The following is a 17,724-nucleotide window of genomic DNA, read 5'->3' on the forward strand; positions in this document are numbered from 1 at the left end:
AAACAAGTAAATTTTTTATGTCCTATAATTTTTAATGAGAAACTTTGAAATGGTTTGCCCTTAGTTTATAATACCATGAAGTAGTTTAGAGTGGAGAGAAGCTTTTTGCTTTTAGATGCCCTGATAATGCAGCTTTTAAGTTTTTTCAATAAAGCACAGTAATAAAAAACATTCAGAACAAATAGAAAACAATGTGTAAAGTTGTTATAAAATAGAACAGAGAAATAGCAAATAAACCCAAGGCAGTTGAGCAAAACAGCATAATGGAAATTTAAAGTTCCCTACTTTCTATTCCCAAACTCCAAATAGCAAAATATAGTCCCTTTGTTTTCTCCCTGCTGATTGAATCCATGTATAGATGTGTTTATAATGATAATTGAATAATCACGTATCAAATTTTGGGCATTTACATGAAATCAAACCAAGTTTTTGAGCATACAAAATTGGAAAATCAAATTTCCTTTGAGGTCCAAGGACTTGGAATAGCCCAAGAATAAGAATCTGAGACGGTGGATGATCTGTATGTTCAATAATTTCCCTATGTGTTTTTGGATTACTGTATACATAGAGACACTTTGGAGAAGCCATTTTTTGTCTTACCACCATATGAATAATCACTGTGCTTTTGGAACATGGACAGTTGCAAAATTTCTTTCTCATAGAGACTGGCAATTGTATTGGATTTTTACTCAGAAATCATGGGTAAAGCAAGAACATTTATGGAGCCTGTTTTTTTTAGACTTATCATTTAAACATTATAACTAACTAAATATCTAGTCAGTATATAAGTCAAAGAAAACAATTCTACTCCAGGACTCTCCTTTGAGAGGAAAACTGCTGCTTCTATTGGTTAGGGTCATTAAGAATGCAATGGCCTTTTAAGCCTGAAATTTAAAGGAGTGAGTAAGAATGTCCTAATGTACTGATTAATGATGCCTTTGTATTACCAATTACCAGCAAAGACCATTGCATTAAAAAGAACAGAAATGGATTAAATTTTACTATGGATATAACACTGTGCTCATAGCTACAAATATATAGATAGATACAGATTTTTATATATGGAGAGAGACAGATTCAATTCTTTATAAAATGCCTTTTCATAAAATAAATGTCTTCAACATATCATGTGACTATCAATGAATGTCAGAAATGCTACATTACATAAATATACAGAATTTATATTCTATATCATATTTTGAAAGTGATATAGCTAGACAATTTCAAATACATAATCATTCAAAATTTCAATAATGCATCTCAAAAATGTGTAACCTCAGTCTAACCATGAGAAAAATAGAAAAAAAATATCAATTGAGGAACATTCTTCACAATGTCTGACTAGCACTCATCAAAACTGTCAAGAAGAGTCTAAGGATTCATGACAAGAAAATGTAGCATGGGATTCAGTATGGAATAGTATATCAGAAAAATGCATTATGGGGAAACTAAAGAAATCAAATGAACTTTGGAGTTTAATTAACAGTAATGCACCAGTGTTGGTTTTCTCATGTTGACAAGTATGCAGCAGTGAACCTGACTGTATACACACACACATACAAGTGCACACATGTGTAGAAAATATACCAAAGGGAATGAAGGGAAAAGAGGGGGGATGGGATTAGGAAAGACAGTAGAATAAATTAGACCTAACTTTTCCATGTTCATATATGAATACACACCCAGTGAAACTCCACATCATGTACAACTGTAAGAATAGAATCCTAATTATAATAAGTGATAGTCTATGTATAACAAACATGTCAAAATACACTGTACTGACATGTATACATGACAATTTTTTAAGAACAAATTAAAAAAAAACAAAATATACCAATATAACAACACAATATCTTCATAGTAGGAAACCATGGTTGAGGGTTATAGAAACTCTGTGCTAATTTACAACTTCTATGTAAATCTGAAACTATGCTAAACTCAATGTGCTCCTAAAATTAAAATTTAATTTTGAAACTATGTCTGCAATGTAATTTTACCCAAACCTCTAATAATCCAAAAAATATGTGACAAAATGAATGAATGCTAACTTTAAAAAAATTGGATTTGACTCACATTTATTACAATGAGTACAAGCATGAGCACCTTGCTGTAACCCCACCCAGCTGGGAGACTGAGGCACAAAGATTGCAAGTTTAATGCCAGCCTCCTGATTTAGCAAGACCCCATCTCAAAATAAAAAAATAAAAAGGTTGGAGACATAGCTCAGCTCAGTAGCATAGCAACCCCTTAATGCTCAGTACTAAAAACAAACAAACTGAAGTTTAAGTATAGTACAAATTCACTGAATACTTCTCTGTATTATCTATCCCTTTATGGTAAGTTAAACTAATTAAGAAATTAGTAAAACCATTAAACTAATTGTATTAAATATTAAATGCATTAACAAATTTTGAGTCAAAGTAATAACATTAAATTTTAAATAATGATCATTTAAAATATTGTCTTAGAGTACAAGTGTCATCATTTTTTACAGAAATAATAGTGTCTACATGATAGGTCATCTATAGGATGACCATAAATAAGACTGTGGTAAAAGAAAACACTAATGATGATAAGTCAAAAGGAAAAATAGTTACAAAATATTTTCACATATTAATGTATAGGTTTCCATAGACAAGATTTGAGAAGATTAGCATTACTTTTACATATTTAAAAAAATATGTTAGATGAGAGTTTGTGTTAATAATCTTAACATCAAAAATTCCCAGCATAGAACTACTAAAGAAGTAAAGTAGTAGTGTTATTTTAATAATCATGTGTCCTGTACACTAAAATCTCTTTAGGTCTTCACAAGTATCTATTAAAATGATAAAAAGAAAGTGTAGTTTAGCAATAGCAGATGTCTTACCTTTCTTTTCTTTTCTTTTTTTTTTTTTGTATCAAGATTAAACCCAGAGGGCCTTAACCACTGAGCCACATCCCCAGCACATTTTATATTTTATTTTGAGACAGAGTCTTGCTTAGTTGCATAGGATCTCACTAAATTGCTGAGGTTGGCTTTGAACTTGTGATCCTTCTGCCTCAACCTCTCAAGGCACTGGGATTACAGGCATTTTCCATTGTGCCCAAGCACATGTCTTATCTTCAGAGGCTGTATTATAAATGAACAGTGCTTGATATTAGAATAGAGGAAAATTTTGACCCAATATTTGGTGTTATTGATGTTATCAACATTGATGTTTTTTTTTTCCAGAATTGTCAAATAGGTCCATAAAATTGTATTCCAGGACTACCCTCAAATGTAAAAACCACACAAAATAAGACACAATCCTGCAATTAACAATAGTACCTCAGTTTCTTAATATATGTCTGAAAGACAAATAGTTACTAAATAATAAATGTTAAAAATATATTGACACCAAATTATTTGAACTGTTTTTACCTAGAATATTGGTTGTATGCTACAGTATGACAAAGTACCTTAAAATTTAATAGCTTAAAACTACAACCGTTGAGTATCAGACACTCTCTGAGGGTCAAGTGTTCAAGAGTGGTTCAGTTCAGTGGTCTGGATCAAGGTCACTCATCAGGTTGAACTCAAATTACTGTCTGACTGGATCTGTACTCCTTTCTGTCTTCAACTCTGGCTGGAGAATACACTTACCAGCCCACACTTTTGAGTCAGCAGGAAGGAGGTCTTTGTTCCTAGCCAACACTGATCTCTCCTTGGAGATGCTTATGATATGGTTTCCTATACACTAAACAGATAAAAGAAAGAACCAAAGAAACAGTCTAAAATCTTCATAACCTAATCTCCAAAGTGATATACCATCACTTCATATTCTGTTGATCGCACCAACCCGCCCTGTTACAATGTTGTAAAATACTACAAAGTCACAAATAAGGGATATGAATGCCATTGTGGTCTATTTGGGGTCTTGATATTCCTGTGACTCGCATGTTTAAAAGTACACACAATTCCTTGGGAGCTTGTATTTTGCTCACACATTCATTAATAAGAGCTGTTCCAACCTCAGGGCATGTAAAATAATAAGAAACACCAACAGTAAACACCCTATTTTGCTAAAATAGAATGTTATAACAATGTTGAAAGACAAAAATAAATTTCTCCTACCTTTTTTCCAAAGGCTTTGACATTCTGTTTTATCTAGTTTAATGAAATTTTATGTAAAACTCTCTTTGTTTGAAGGTAGTCATGTATTAGGTTATGAGGTAAATGGAGATATAAGACAAACATTTTTAGATTAATTTTTAAAATTTTGTTGTACCATTTTATTAGACAAGCCAAAATGTTAGGGATTGTATAATGTAATTGAAAAGATCTAATTTCTGTAAATAGTCAGCCACTTAATTATTTTGCTATTGAAATGCTTATCATTTAATTTTTTACAACTTAGAATTAATTCATCAGAAAAATCATATTGCTTTGTGCAGAAAAATATATGGTTGTATTAAATATAATCTCTTACAAGTATTGTTTCATGCAGTGAATGAAAGCAGTAGATTCTGACATACAAGTTCCTTTAACCAACTTGCAAAGCATTGCCTTTCAAAGCATTATTCAAAAGTGTGCTATATGTTATGATCTTTATGAACTGTTAAGGTCAATTTGAAAACAAACCAAAGTAAATACATCTCAAAGAATTGTGCCATTACAATAGCAATTTTGAAAGCAAAAAGACAATAACCTTTTTCATTCTAATATTTTCAACAATATGGGCTTTCTTATATTGCTATGTTGTACTGGTACACTGACTGCTACTATGGGGAATTAAAAAAAATAGTTATGAGCCGTCTCAAGAATTCAATAACCTGGCAACCTGCAGATCATGACAGTTAGAGCCATGCTAATCATTTTGGAAATCATTTGGATATCATTTCATAATACCAGTGAGAGTGGTAGTGGCAAATTATTTAGTTTTATATGGTTTTAATTTCATAATTAAGTAATTGAACTCGGAACAGTTTACTACTTCCGTTTTAATTAACATTTCACTATGTAACTATAGTACTCACTAAAACAGCATCTTCTGCATACAAAGCCAATTATGTTATGCATTACTATGAGTAATAAAATGTTTTGCTAATCAAACCTTTATATTGATCTGACATTTTTATGCAGTGGCAATTACATGAAAAGGAATCAGGTTACCAGTGACAAATGTACTTAATTAGAGATGAACATGTACAGATTAATCATATTTTGTATTGCTACTTAAAATATTTTTTCCTTAGAGAAATTTGTATTGTTTGTTTTTAAAAGTCATTGAAATATTTTAAGATTCTGGTTAATAAGTACTAATTCTATTAATACTTTTTATTTAATTAATTCTATTACTATATATCTGATTAATATTCTATTAATGATATTCTGTTACAATGACATTTTTTATAGCTTTAACTTTTGTATAGATTTATCTGGCTAAAAACACAGTTCTTAACCAGTATAAAGAATCATAAAATAGTATAAATTCTGATTTGCAGTTTTAATTTAGGTATCACTTGCCTTTGATTACTTATACAACATATAAGTCACAAAGGATGCAGCAAATCTTGTATAATATTCAAAGTAAACTTCTTTTTTCTTATTGATTTAGTATCTGGTACAATCTACACAAGTAAAAATCTTGCCTCCATCATTGTTAATACTTAGTATCCCTACCTATTACAGGTGAAAGTCTGATGTTCATACAAGAAAATGTCACCTTTACTAATATGCATATTGAAACTAAATATTTGCATGTATGAAATGATCAATAATTAAATAAATAATTCCATTTTCCAGTAGGAGTCTTTTGCCATTGGATAATTTGTTATAGCTATTAAAGTAGGATATAAAAAGAGAAAGATGAATAAAAATTGTTCCACATTTGATAATGTAAGAGTAATTCTTACAAGTGTCCTGTCCTCTAAAACTACTAAAATGATTAAGCAGATTAAAGTTAATGAAAAGAGAGAACATTTTAGAATAACTGTCCTAAGTTTTTATCTTAAGAAAGGAACATACATAGATATTTAACCCAAGATTAATTAGAAATTATCAAACAATAAATATGAGTGGAAAAGATAATATGCAATTCAAATAAATAAAATCAGCAAAATATATTCCTTGTAAAATTTAATAGAAATCACCATGCCTTAGCAAGTCTGATCTCAACAGAAGGGGTAAAATGGAAATTTTCATTATTCAGAATTAACAGGGATATATCCTAGGTGTTAAAGCCTTGGAAACATACACTAATGTTATAATGGAATGTATGCACAAGTGTGGCTAATTTTATAGAGAAACAAATATTTTGAAAATTCAACCTAGGAAAATTGACTTAAGAGTAATGAAATAGGTAAGGACTTCCATGTCTAATAATGAATTAAATGGATAATAGAAAACATCCCACAACACCAGCTACAAATGGTTCCAAAGGAAAGATTTAAAATTTATTTAAGAGAAAATTAATTCTAGTCTCAAATGAACTCTACAAAATAATGAAGAATGAAATAACCCCAATATCTATTGTGAGGTTATAATAACCCTGATAACTAATCTGAGATATACAGTGAAAGAAAGAAGAGGAAGAACAGACGGAGGAATCGAAATAAGATTCTAGCTATCTCTTATGAGAACAGACAATAAATACTTAACAAAATATTATCAAATTAAACAGCTATAGATTAAGATAGTAAGATATCACTATTAATTTTATACCACCTATCAAATGCATGTCAGTTTCCTTTAAAAAACAATCATATAAAATCTTCATGTTAACAGAATTACAGATATGATAAAGAAAAGTCATCGGACAAAATGTAATAATATTTCTAATAAAAACTTGGGATATTTGGAAAATTCAATCATAAAAAGGTTATCTATCTGAAACATACAATTATTAAACTATTACTTATCAAAAACTAAACTCTTTAGTCCTAAAATTGGAAATCCAGCAAGGAAGTGCATCATCACCACCATCAGACCTCTACAATATGATGCTAGAGAACCTCCCAAGTATTTCCATCACGCAAAAAGAGGTCAGTGAGAACAATTGAAAAGAAATATATAAAACTTCCTCTTCCTTAAATGATATGTCTATTTATGTAGGTTATTCTAAGAAATCTGCAAAATCTACTAAAGAAGAGAAGTGAATTTGGAAATGGTGCAGGATGGCAAGTCAACATAACAATTTTCATTTAAAGTACTATAAATGAAACTCAAATTATTTTCATGTGGAAATTATTTTTTAAAAATCAAAAGTACAAAATATTTGAGAACATGTTAAGAAAAAGTCAAGCAAAAAAATTTCCAGGACACTTTAAATTATATAGAGAAGATATTTTAAATGACTGAAATAAATGTAGAAGTAAGATGAGTTAATTAATTGAAATATTCCATATTTAGGCTAATTTTCAACAAACATCTATAAATTTAATGCATTGGATAACCAAAATCCAACATTCTTTCTTTGTAAAAATGGAAAAGATTAGACTATTTGCCTGAAAACTTAAAAGACCTAGAATAGCTAAACAATTTTAAAAATAATAAATAGATTTGACTCCAATAATATATTTTGTAGTATGTTACAATAAACATGAAAGTATGGTATTTGTGTAAGAAAACTAAAATATCAGTGAAACAGAGAAGAGAAACCAGAGACAATTCTACATTTATTTTCAACAAAGCTGCCAAGACAGTTCAGTGGTGATAAGATTTATTCAAGATAAATAAATCTTGAATTTTACCACATGCCAGACTTGAAACTAATTAAAGATGAATCATAAACTTAAATGCTAAAACTATGAAACTTCCAGAACTCATCAAAGAAATTCTTCATGTAAGGAAGAATTTAATGAGGATACCTAAATCATTAACTATAAAGAAATTTACTAAATTGACATCATTAAAATTCAAAAAATCTGATCATCAAAGGACACCATTGACAAAATGAACCACTAGGCAAGGCGTCAGAGACAATACTCACAGCATATCAATCTCAGTGAAGTTTTTTTTTATAAAATTATGATAAAATCTCAGAAATTCATCATTAAAAGTAAAAAAAAATCAAAAATAGACCAAACAATAAAACCCACATACTTAAGATACTTTATAAAAGAAGATAAAAAAGTGGTCAATAAGCTGATTAAAAGATAGAAAACATCATTAGAAATTAAGAAAATGAACAATAATAAGGCGTGTCATCATGCCCTTACCTAAGAGGACACTAAAGTGAAATATATAGACACAATATGTTGCAAATGTTAGAAAACAATTAAAATTTTTTGCTTTTCTTGTAAGAGTATGAAATAGTTGGAACACTTTGGAAAGTGTTCTGGCAGGGAATTTTAAAATAAAGATAAATCTAATCTATAATCCAGTAATTGAATTCCTAGATATTTAGCCAAGAAAGTATAACATATGCCAACCCAAAAGTTTGTACAGGAATGATTGTTGTAAAGCTATTCCTATAGCCCCAAACAGGAATCAAACCAAATGCCCAGCAGAAGGAACATGGAAACACAAATTACAATGAATCAAAATGCTAGAAACACAAAAATTCACAGCAGTTTTATTCATAGTAGACAAAATCCTGAAATAAGTTCAATGTGTAACAATAGTCTGTAAACTATTATCAGTTAGTAAACTATTACTAACAATAGTTAGTAAAAATTATTATTGAAATGCACAACAGAACAATATTCACCAAATAAGATGCAATGTATACATGCAATAATGATGAGTGAAAGAGTCAAGCCAAAGTTCATACGCTATAAATTGCATTTCTTTGAAAATGAAGAAAGAATAACAATCAAATTATTTTCAAATTACATACTGGGAAGGAAAAAATAAGAGTTGGAGCAGAAATATATGAAATAGAGATGAAATAATACAAGTAAAATTTGATAAAAAGTAAACAAGTCTAATCAAGAAAAATGCAAGAACACAAAACATTAATATCAATGGAAAGAGAGCTATCAAAATAACACTACAGATGCTAAAAATACATTCAGGTAACATTACAATTGTATGCCAACATATGTGATATCTTACATAACATGGTCTATATTATAGAAGGATCAGTGTGCTGCTAAGAAGAAAGTGTATTCAGTCATTGATGGATGAAATATTCCTTATATGTCTGATAAGTCTAAGTTATCCATTGAATTTTTTTACTTCCATATATATTTATTTGGTTTTTATTTGGAGGATCTATCCATTGGTGACAGAGGCCTGTTAAAGTTAACCAGTATTATTGTGTTGTGTTTGGTTCTTGAAATTGAGAAGGGTTTGTTTAATGTACATAGGGTTCCATTATTTGGGGCATAAATATTTACAATTGTTGAGTCTTGTATAATTTCCTTAAGAAGTATGAAATGGCTTTCTTTGTCCCTTCTAATTAAAATGCATACTTCAAATATGCAAATATGCATACTTGTATATTATATACAAATATACTTCAAATATGCATTTTATTATACTTCAATTTTACCTCAATGAAAGCTATAGAAAAAAAATAATTTTAAAAAGTGAGGAAAAGATAAAATTGTACCTTGATATAGAAGATTCAGAACAGATGTTGCTTATTAAAGTGGGAATTGAGTAGAAAGTCACATAAGAAAATTTTTTGGTTAAGAGAAATTTTCTATATCACAAATGGTTTTGATTGCATTTGCCTACGTTCACTGAGTTATGCATTTCACATTTGAGACTTCAGTTTTTGTAAATTTTAAGTAAAATAAAATATTAACAAGGTCATTTGTTTCTATCTAGAAAATTCTAGGAAGGAAAATTAGTAACTAGATCCTTGAGATTTATTACATTTATCAATGATTAATAATCAACAGAAATACAATACTATTTACCACAGATTTCTGCATATTCAAAATTTTATAATTTGAAGTCTTTCATTAAAATCCACAAAAAGGAAATAGATTCATTTATAAATGTATAGATTTAGATTTAATTTGACCACCAGCTACTGTTTTAAGTTTAATACTTTTTGTTTCATTGTTGCTTTTTAAAGTAATTGATTTCATCTGTTTTCATAATTGGAAACATATTTTATTGTTTAAATATTCATGTGTATTATGTTTAAGAAATGAATGGGGTTCACTGTGATGTGCCATACACGTGTACACATCAATCAAGCTCATTCACACTTTTTCTATTATCAATCCTTCCCCTATCTTTTACCCATCCCCACCTGCCCAGGCATACTTACTTCCCATTCCTAGAAGTCCCCCTTAATTTCTTTATTCTCCTTCCCTCTTATCCTTTCCCATCTCTACTGAACACTATTTTGTCCCAAGTTTCTACCAGGTTGGTGTATTGGTTTCCATAAATGTGTGGGAATATTTGGAATTTGTCTTCTTTTTATATAGTTTCACTCAACATAATGTTCTCCTTTTCCATCTTTGTTGCAAATGACAGAATTTCTTTCATTTTCATGACTGAGTAGTATTTAATTGGGTAAAATAATCAAAATTTCCCCATCCATTCTTCCAGTGAGATGCATCTGACTTGATGCCATATTTTTGGCTATTGTGAATAATTCTGCAATACATTTGGGATGTAGACAAATTTTATTATAAAGTTTTTAACTCCCTTACATATATACTCATTAGTGGAATTGCTGAACCATATGGTAGTTCTATTTTTACCTTTTTGAGGAATCTCTACAGTTTTTCATGACTGTATTACTTTTCCTCTGTACTGCCAATCAGCATTTATTATTTCTTGTGCCTTCTAACTGGGGTGAGATGATATATTACTATGGTTTTGATTTGCATTTCTCCAATAACTAATGATATTAAGTACTTGTTGTCCATTTGAATGTATTCTTTTGAGAAGATATATTTTAACATTTTTATTAGTGCTTTAGAGGTATGCATACTACTAGTGGAGTTCATGGAATATAAACATGGAATATAATTTGCTTCATTTTAGTCCCTAGTACTTTTTTTCCCCATTTCTCTTCCGCTGTTTCTCTTCCTCTACCGTACTGTTTTTCATTTCATTTGTTTGTTTGTTTATTTTATTCACCCCTCTTTTAATTAGAGTGTTAAGCTTTTTGAGTTCCTTCTGTATACTGATTGTCAATCTCTTGTTAGATGCACCATTTGAAATATGTTTTTTATTCCATGGGTTTTCATTTAGTTCTGTTGATTGTTTCCTTTCCTGGGCATCCTAGTTTGATCCAACTCCATTTGTCTATTTTTGTTCCTATGTTGTTGAATTTGTATCACAAAATATTGCCTTATGACAATGTCTTGAAGTGTTGTTCTGCATTTTCTTGTAGTAATTTTAGAGTCCTGAACCATGGAGGCAGATGGTGTAACTCCCCACTTGATGCAAATGCCTGGGTGTTGGGGTACTGGTACAAGTCCTAGGATCCCAACGGTGGAGAGAACTTGAAATTCTTGAAATTGAAAGGGCTAGAACTTGAAAGGGCTAGAGAATTTTCTTCCACTTCCATGAGAGAGTATAAATTTAAGTTTCTTCTGGATGGTGCCATTCACCTAGAATCTTGCCCACACTATTTACCAATTTACATGGCAGCCTTTTCTAGAAACACACTCACAAATATGACACACCCTTAAATAGTGGTTAATCAGATAATTAGATAATTCTTAATCCAGTGAAGGTGCTATACAACATTAATCATCACATCCTATATTGATATATTAAATGGAAAATTCTCCAGTGAATAAGGATCAGTTTTACATTCAGAATTTTAACACATTTCTTCTTAAAATGGTCATCTAAATATATATAAAAAATGTGCAACTAAGCCTTAGATAAGTTTTTAATTCTATAGCTATCCATACATAATCAGTATGAGAAGGTATTTCTACCTTATACAAAGACAGGGAGTTATTAAGTAAAGGATGTCAATAGTCTGCTTAACCCTGAAAAGCTATGACTAGGCCTCCCATTCAAATTAAAAATAGCTATGGACATGATCTGGTAACAAAGGAAGAACCTATGAAAACCCAAAGGAAATTATTATTAAATAATCAGTGATTAAATATGAATCATGCTAACATTGACAATGGTTAATTTGTAACAAAAAAATTGTCTTCCTATATATCAAAAATTGCATCATATCTTACAGCCTAATAATTCCTCAAGTCTTTGTTGGAAGATCATAAATGTTTTCATCTTTAACAGGTTGTGATATAGATAGATTAAGAATGAATACCTACATGCAAATAACAAATTTCAAAATTTTATTTTTCTTTTATTAATTATGCAAATAGAAATCTTCAGCTTAAGTAAATAAGTACAAAATCAACCTCAACTTTCATGTGTTATTTTTTCAGAAACACCTTACCATACTACTAACAATTCATATGCCTTACCAATATTTTGATATATTTTTTTAAATTTCTATATTTGCTTTGTAGTGGTCAGAATAAAAAGCTTACAAATTGTATTTATTATTCCAAAAATTGACACCGAAGTTGTGAAATTCATAAGACTATTTTTGTTGATTGTGATGCATAATGATTTCTCAAATATTGTCTGCTTTTTATTACTGTGGTGAAGACATTGCTTGCACATTTCTGTTGTATTCATATTATATCTTTATAATTATGAGTAGGTAAGAAAAGTACTAAGCAAATCTATAAATGAGCTTTTATTACCTTTTTAATGAATAATTTAAGTGATACAATTTTTTACCGAGCATTTTAATTCTAACACATTTTCTAGGAGTGAATTAATTTTGGCATTGAGGAAGAATGCAAACTTTATGAATTTGAAAGCTTTTCTAAAATGATTAGTCATTACCTAAAAAAAAATCACTTTTATGTTTTTATTCCTTATTTCAGTTTTTGGTACTTAAGTGATACAAGCATGAAATTAATTATTGTCACATTTAATTTACTTCTTATTGGTTTTCTCTAATCTTAATCCTATTGAATCATTAAACTTTTCCTTTGCATCCCTGAGTGCCCTGAACATTTTTGTTTATGTACATATTTTAGTCTTTGAATCAGACACATACAGACTGGATGTTTGAATTCCAAAGAAATGGTTTTATGCTCTGTCTAAAGAGCTCATTAACATTGATGAGTTTACAAGTTATTCAATAGTTTTAATTTGTTTATTCATTTGACAGTGAAGCTGTTCTTTCTCTTACTCATTTGTTTAATTCTCTAGGGTCTTTATTGTTTTCAGTGCCTCTTCATCTGTTCATCACTGGCCTTTTCTTTATTTAGTCACTCACAACATTTATAAAAATGTGTAGTTGATCACAGAACATCTAATGTCAGAGAGATTCATTATGTTGACATTTTATAATCTTTCCAATTATACTTTCTTCACTGGTTGTCCTCAAGTATCCTATTCATCTTTGTAAGTACTTTCCTTGACTTTGCTGAAACTTTTCATCAGGCACCCATTTTTAGATTCTATTAAAATCAGGCATGTGCAATACTTCCTGTTTTCAAAATTTGTAGTAACACTTTTCCCTTGCTTAGTACTTAAATCCTTTAGGAAAATGGAGAAAGAAAAAATGGCTTTGTTGAATGTCTCATCACAAGAAAGCTTTAAGAGTTTAGTTTAAAAATATATATTTGGGGATAGGTATTTCTTTTCTGAAGTAAAATTTTAACCTACTACATATTTATTCTCTCACTTTCATCATTGTCTGCCTCCCTCATGTGGCTACTTCTATGAAGATGGAAGTAAAATCTATGTACCATAATAGAGCAGACAAATCATTATTTGGATCTTCAAGGAGCTCAATAGATAGCACTTTCATCCCTGTTGAGAATACAGAACGAAAGAATAGCAAGAGAAGTATACAATTTCACATGAATAAATAATCATTGTCATTAGTGGTTATGACTTGTGTATTTGAAAAAATTCAATTCACATCACACACCTCTATAAACTAGCACCCTTATGCATGTCATAAAAGTGTTTGGTGAAAGAGCAATGAGAAAATATTTACTCTCAAATCAAAATTATCCTGATTGCTCTCTTCTCATATCCAAAAGAATGGGGAAGCAAGCTGAGTGTGTTCACGTATTGTCAAATATGTCATTCATTGTCACTTCACTTCCCTCAATTAGGATAGAATACATTGTCTGAGAGAGGAGAAGCATGTGATCACCAAACAATATGCTTCTCATGGAAGTCTGGCATGGAGAAAATATATTCACCAAATAGCAATCCCTGACTTATTTACTTAAAGTGCTTGGCTTCTGGGTTAAGCCCATAGTTGACTAGACCTGTTGTGAAATTGTTTAGAGGTGACAATGGGCCAGTAGGAGGGCGGATCTGGGCCAATACCTATGATATTATTTCTCATATGCTGAGTCACTGCACTTCTGTCTACACTCCTGGGAAAATGCGGGAGAACCTGAATATTTGCTCTTGAAAGTTTCTGAAATATGTAAGTAGGGTACAATGATTACCACCCTAATGAGGCGGCAAATTCACCTGCTATTTTCCTTCTTTCACCAGATTATGACCAGACACATTTTCAATGAAGGCATAATAGAACTTCTGCAATAATGGAAATAGTGTAAACTTGTAAGAAAAAGATGTATGAAACTAAAGATAAACAATTTCAGCAATAGATATACTTTATTTGAAATTATACCCTTCCTTAACATTACACACCATAGAAAAATTAAAACCCAATGTTAAATATTTTTTAAATTTAATTTCTCAAATAGATCAAATTCAAAATTATTTTCTCTTGCAAACGTGATTTTCAATTCTATAGAGATAAAAATACACAATTCTTCTTCCCCCCAACTTCTTTATCTTAATATTTTACTTGAATTCAGGTCTAGAAGTTTTAGTGCCCAGATAAAATTTGGTGTCTTAAGTACCATTACATTGGGCTTGTGTTGGAACCCCAATGTATGCATATAAATATGAATATTTCTTCAGAGCCCCCGAAGTATTTTATTTCATGTCAATCTCTAATGTACCTTAGTTTCAATGCTTTCAAAGATTAGTAGGTCACAAAATAGCATAGCTATTCTGTACTTTACTTACACTCTTTACAAACCACTGGGTGTACAGTGCCTAATCCTGTTAGCAAACATATAATCCTGCTATAAGAAACTGGTCCTCAAAATCACCTTAGGCTTTAGAATAAGTTTACCTAAACCTGAAAGGATGAGAAAAGAAAGAGCAAGAAAATTTTGGTTTGGGGTTCATCAATTTATCAATTAATGGATGCACACTATATTGAACCCATGTGTTATGCATTTTAAATTTACTAGAAGGAATTCTCAAGAAAAAATAATCTTCTAAAAATATATACATATACCTCTGGGGATATATCACCTATGCTTAATTCTATAACTTGCAAACTTTGTGAGCCTTACTTCTAGAATGACAACACCAAACTGGTTGCCAATTCTATGATATGGTATATCTTTGCTCTTATTTTGAGTAAGATTTTTAGTCCTGTGGAGGACTGAAATTCCTTTGGACTAAGCAATCTGTCTCATAGAAAAAGTTGGTCATTTTTAGCTAACCAGTCAACAGTACTCTTCAGATTATGCACTTCAGCACCTGCAGAATCCTCTACACGGCTCAATTTCAGTTAGTACCATCACATTTCTGCATAGAGGGTCCCTGGAAGAAGTATACAGCTTTTAGCTAGTGATTTGAACTTTGTTGCTACACAATCACTAACAGTTTACAAATGAAACTTCAGCAGTACATAATATCACATGAAGAACTCAACTGACTTCCAATGGAGAAGTAATTTATTTTGTCCAGCTTCCCAACCCCACTTTAAATGCATACTAATGCTCTTTTTCCTTTAGAATTAAGTGCCTGCCTTTGAAATGAATGCTTGATAGTGCTGCAGCATCCTGAATTCTGAGGTCGTATTCTGACATGCAAGCTTGCTGAGTTGCAGCACATTGCATTCTGAGACTATGAAAAACTCTCCGGACCCATGACATTGATTGCTCATATATGCCATGCAACAAAAAATGAGAGGGGCCAGCAATATGGAACCTAAGGTCAAATACCTTTCTCAAATTAATTTTTTTTTAATTACACTATCTATGTCCTGTTGAGTTCACTTAGATTCATTGTGACGCTGTTGAAAGCTCCCTCTAGACTTTGCTGAGGTACAGCTTACATCCTTACTCTCTTGCTTTGGTCTGAATATCCCTCTCTCACAACTCATATTGAAACCTCACTCCATCAAGCTAGTATTAAGGGTGGGAGTGTTGGCAAGAGACTAAGGAATTGGTGCTCTTCTAAAGGAAAATGAAGATAGCTGCCTTGTATTTTCCAGCATGTGAAGACACAGCAGGATGGTACCATCTTTGAACCAGAGAATGAACTCTCATCAGACCCTGAACTGACCGATACCTTGATCTTGGATTTCCCAGGCTCTAGAAAAGTGAGCAATAAATTTCTGTGGTATATGAATGACCCAGTCTGAGATAGTTTGCTCTAGCATCACCACCAGACTGAAGACGCCTCTACAAAAAGAGCTCTGTGCATGGACTGAGTTGCTATCAGCTGTAGTTCTTCTCCAAAGGAGCATATGACTGGCTTAAAGCTTTGGGACAGTCCACAGATGATGGAAACTAAACCAAAATATTACTTTGTGTCAATAGAACTTTTAGAATTAATCATATAAATACAATGAACACTGTCTGATTAATCTTTTTTTTTAAATTGGTGCATACTACTTATAAAGTGGTGTGTTTCATTGTTCAATATCACAAATGCCTACAATAAAACTTGATCCATTTCACTTCACAATACTTCCCCTCCCCTTCCCTTACTCCCTCCCATGTATTCCCTTCTACTGCACCAATTGTCTCCCCTTCACTTTCATGACTTCTTTCTTTGGTTTCCTCTAGTTTCCACATGAGAGAAATCATGAGGTACTTCTCTCTCTCAGTCTAACTTATTTTACTCAATATCATAATTTCAGATCTATCCATTTTCCTATAACTGTCATGACTTCATTCTCTAACAATCTCTCTCTCTCTCTCTCTCTCTCTCTCTCTCTCTCTCTCTCTCTCTCTCTCTCTTGAACCCAGGAATATTGCTAAGCTACATTCCAGACCTTTTTTTAGTTTTGAGACAGTCTCTCTAGGTTGCTTAGGGCCTTGCTAAATGGCTGAGGCTGGGCTCCAACTTGTATTCCTCCTACCTTAGTCTCCCAAATAACTGGGATTAGAGGCATGTACCTCTGTGCCATGCTCCATTCTTTTTTAATGTCTGAATAAAACTCCCTTGTGTATATATGCCATATATATCCATTCATTTATTTACAAAAACCTAGACTGATTCTATAGCCTGGCTATTATGGATTGTGTTGTGATAGACATAGATGCATACATCTATGAAATATGTCTGATTTTATTTCTTTTGGTAAGTACCAAGGAGTGGTATGAAAGGATCATAGGATAGTTCAGTTTTTAGTTCTTTGAGGACCCTCCATGCTGATTTCCATATTGGCTGTACTAATTTGCTTTCCAACAAACAATGTATGATAGTTCCTTTCTCCTTCACCCTTGCCAGCATTTATTTTTATTCGCATTCTTGATGATTGCCATCCGACTGGAGCGAGATGGAATCTCAATGTAGTTTTGATTTGCATTTCCCTGATGGCTAAATATGTTGAACATTTATTTTCACGTAATTGTTGGCCATTTGTATGAGGAGTATCTCATTTATTGAAAGGGTTATTTGAGTCCTTTATTCTTGATATTAATACTCTTTCAGATAATAGTTGGCAAAATATTTTTCCC

Source organism: Urocitellus parryii, chromosome 1, assembly GCF_045843805.1.
Source record: "Urocitellus parryii isolate mUroPar1 chromosome 1, mUroPar1.hap1, whole genome shotgun sequence".
NCBI classification, from domain to species: Eukaryota; Metazoa; Chordata; class Mammalia; order Rodentia; family Sciuridae; genus Urocitellus; species Urocitellus parryii.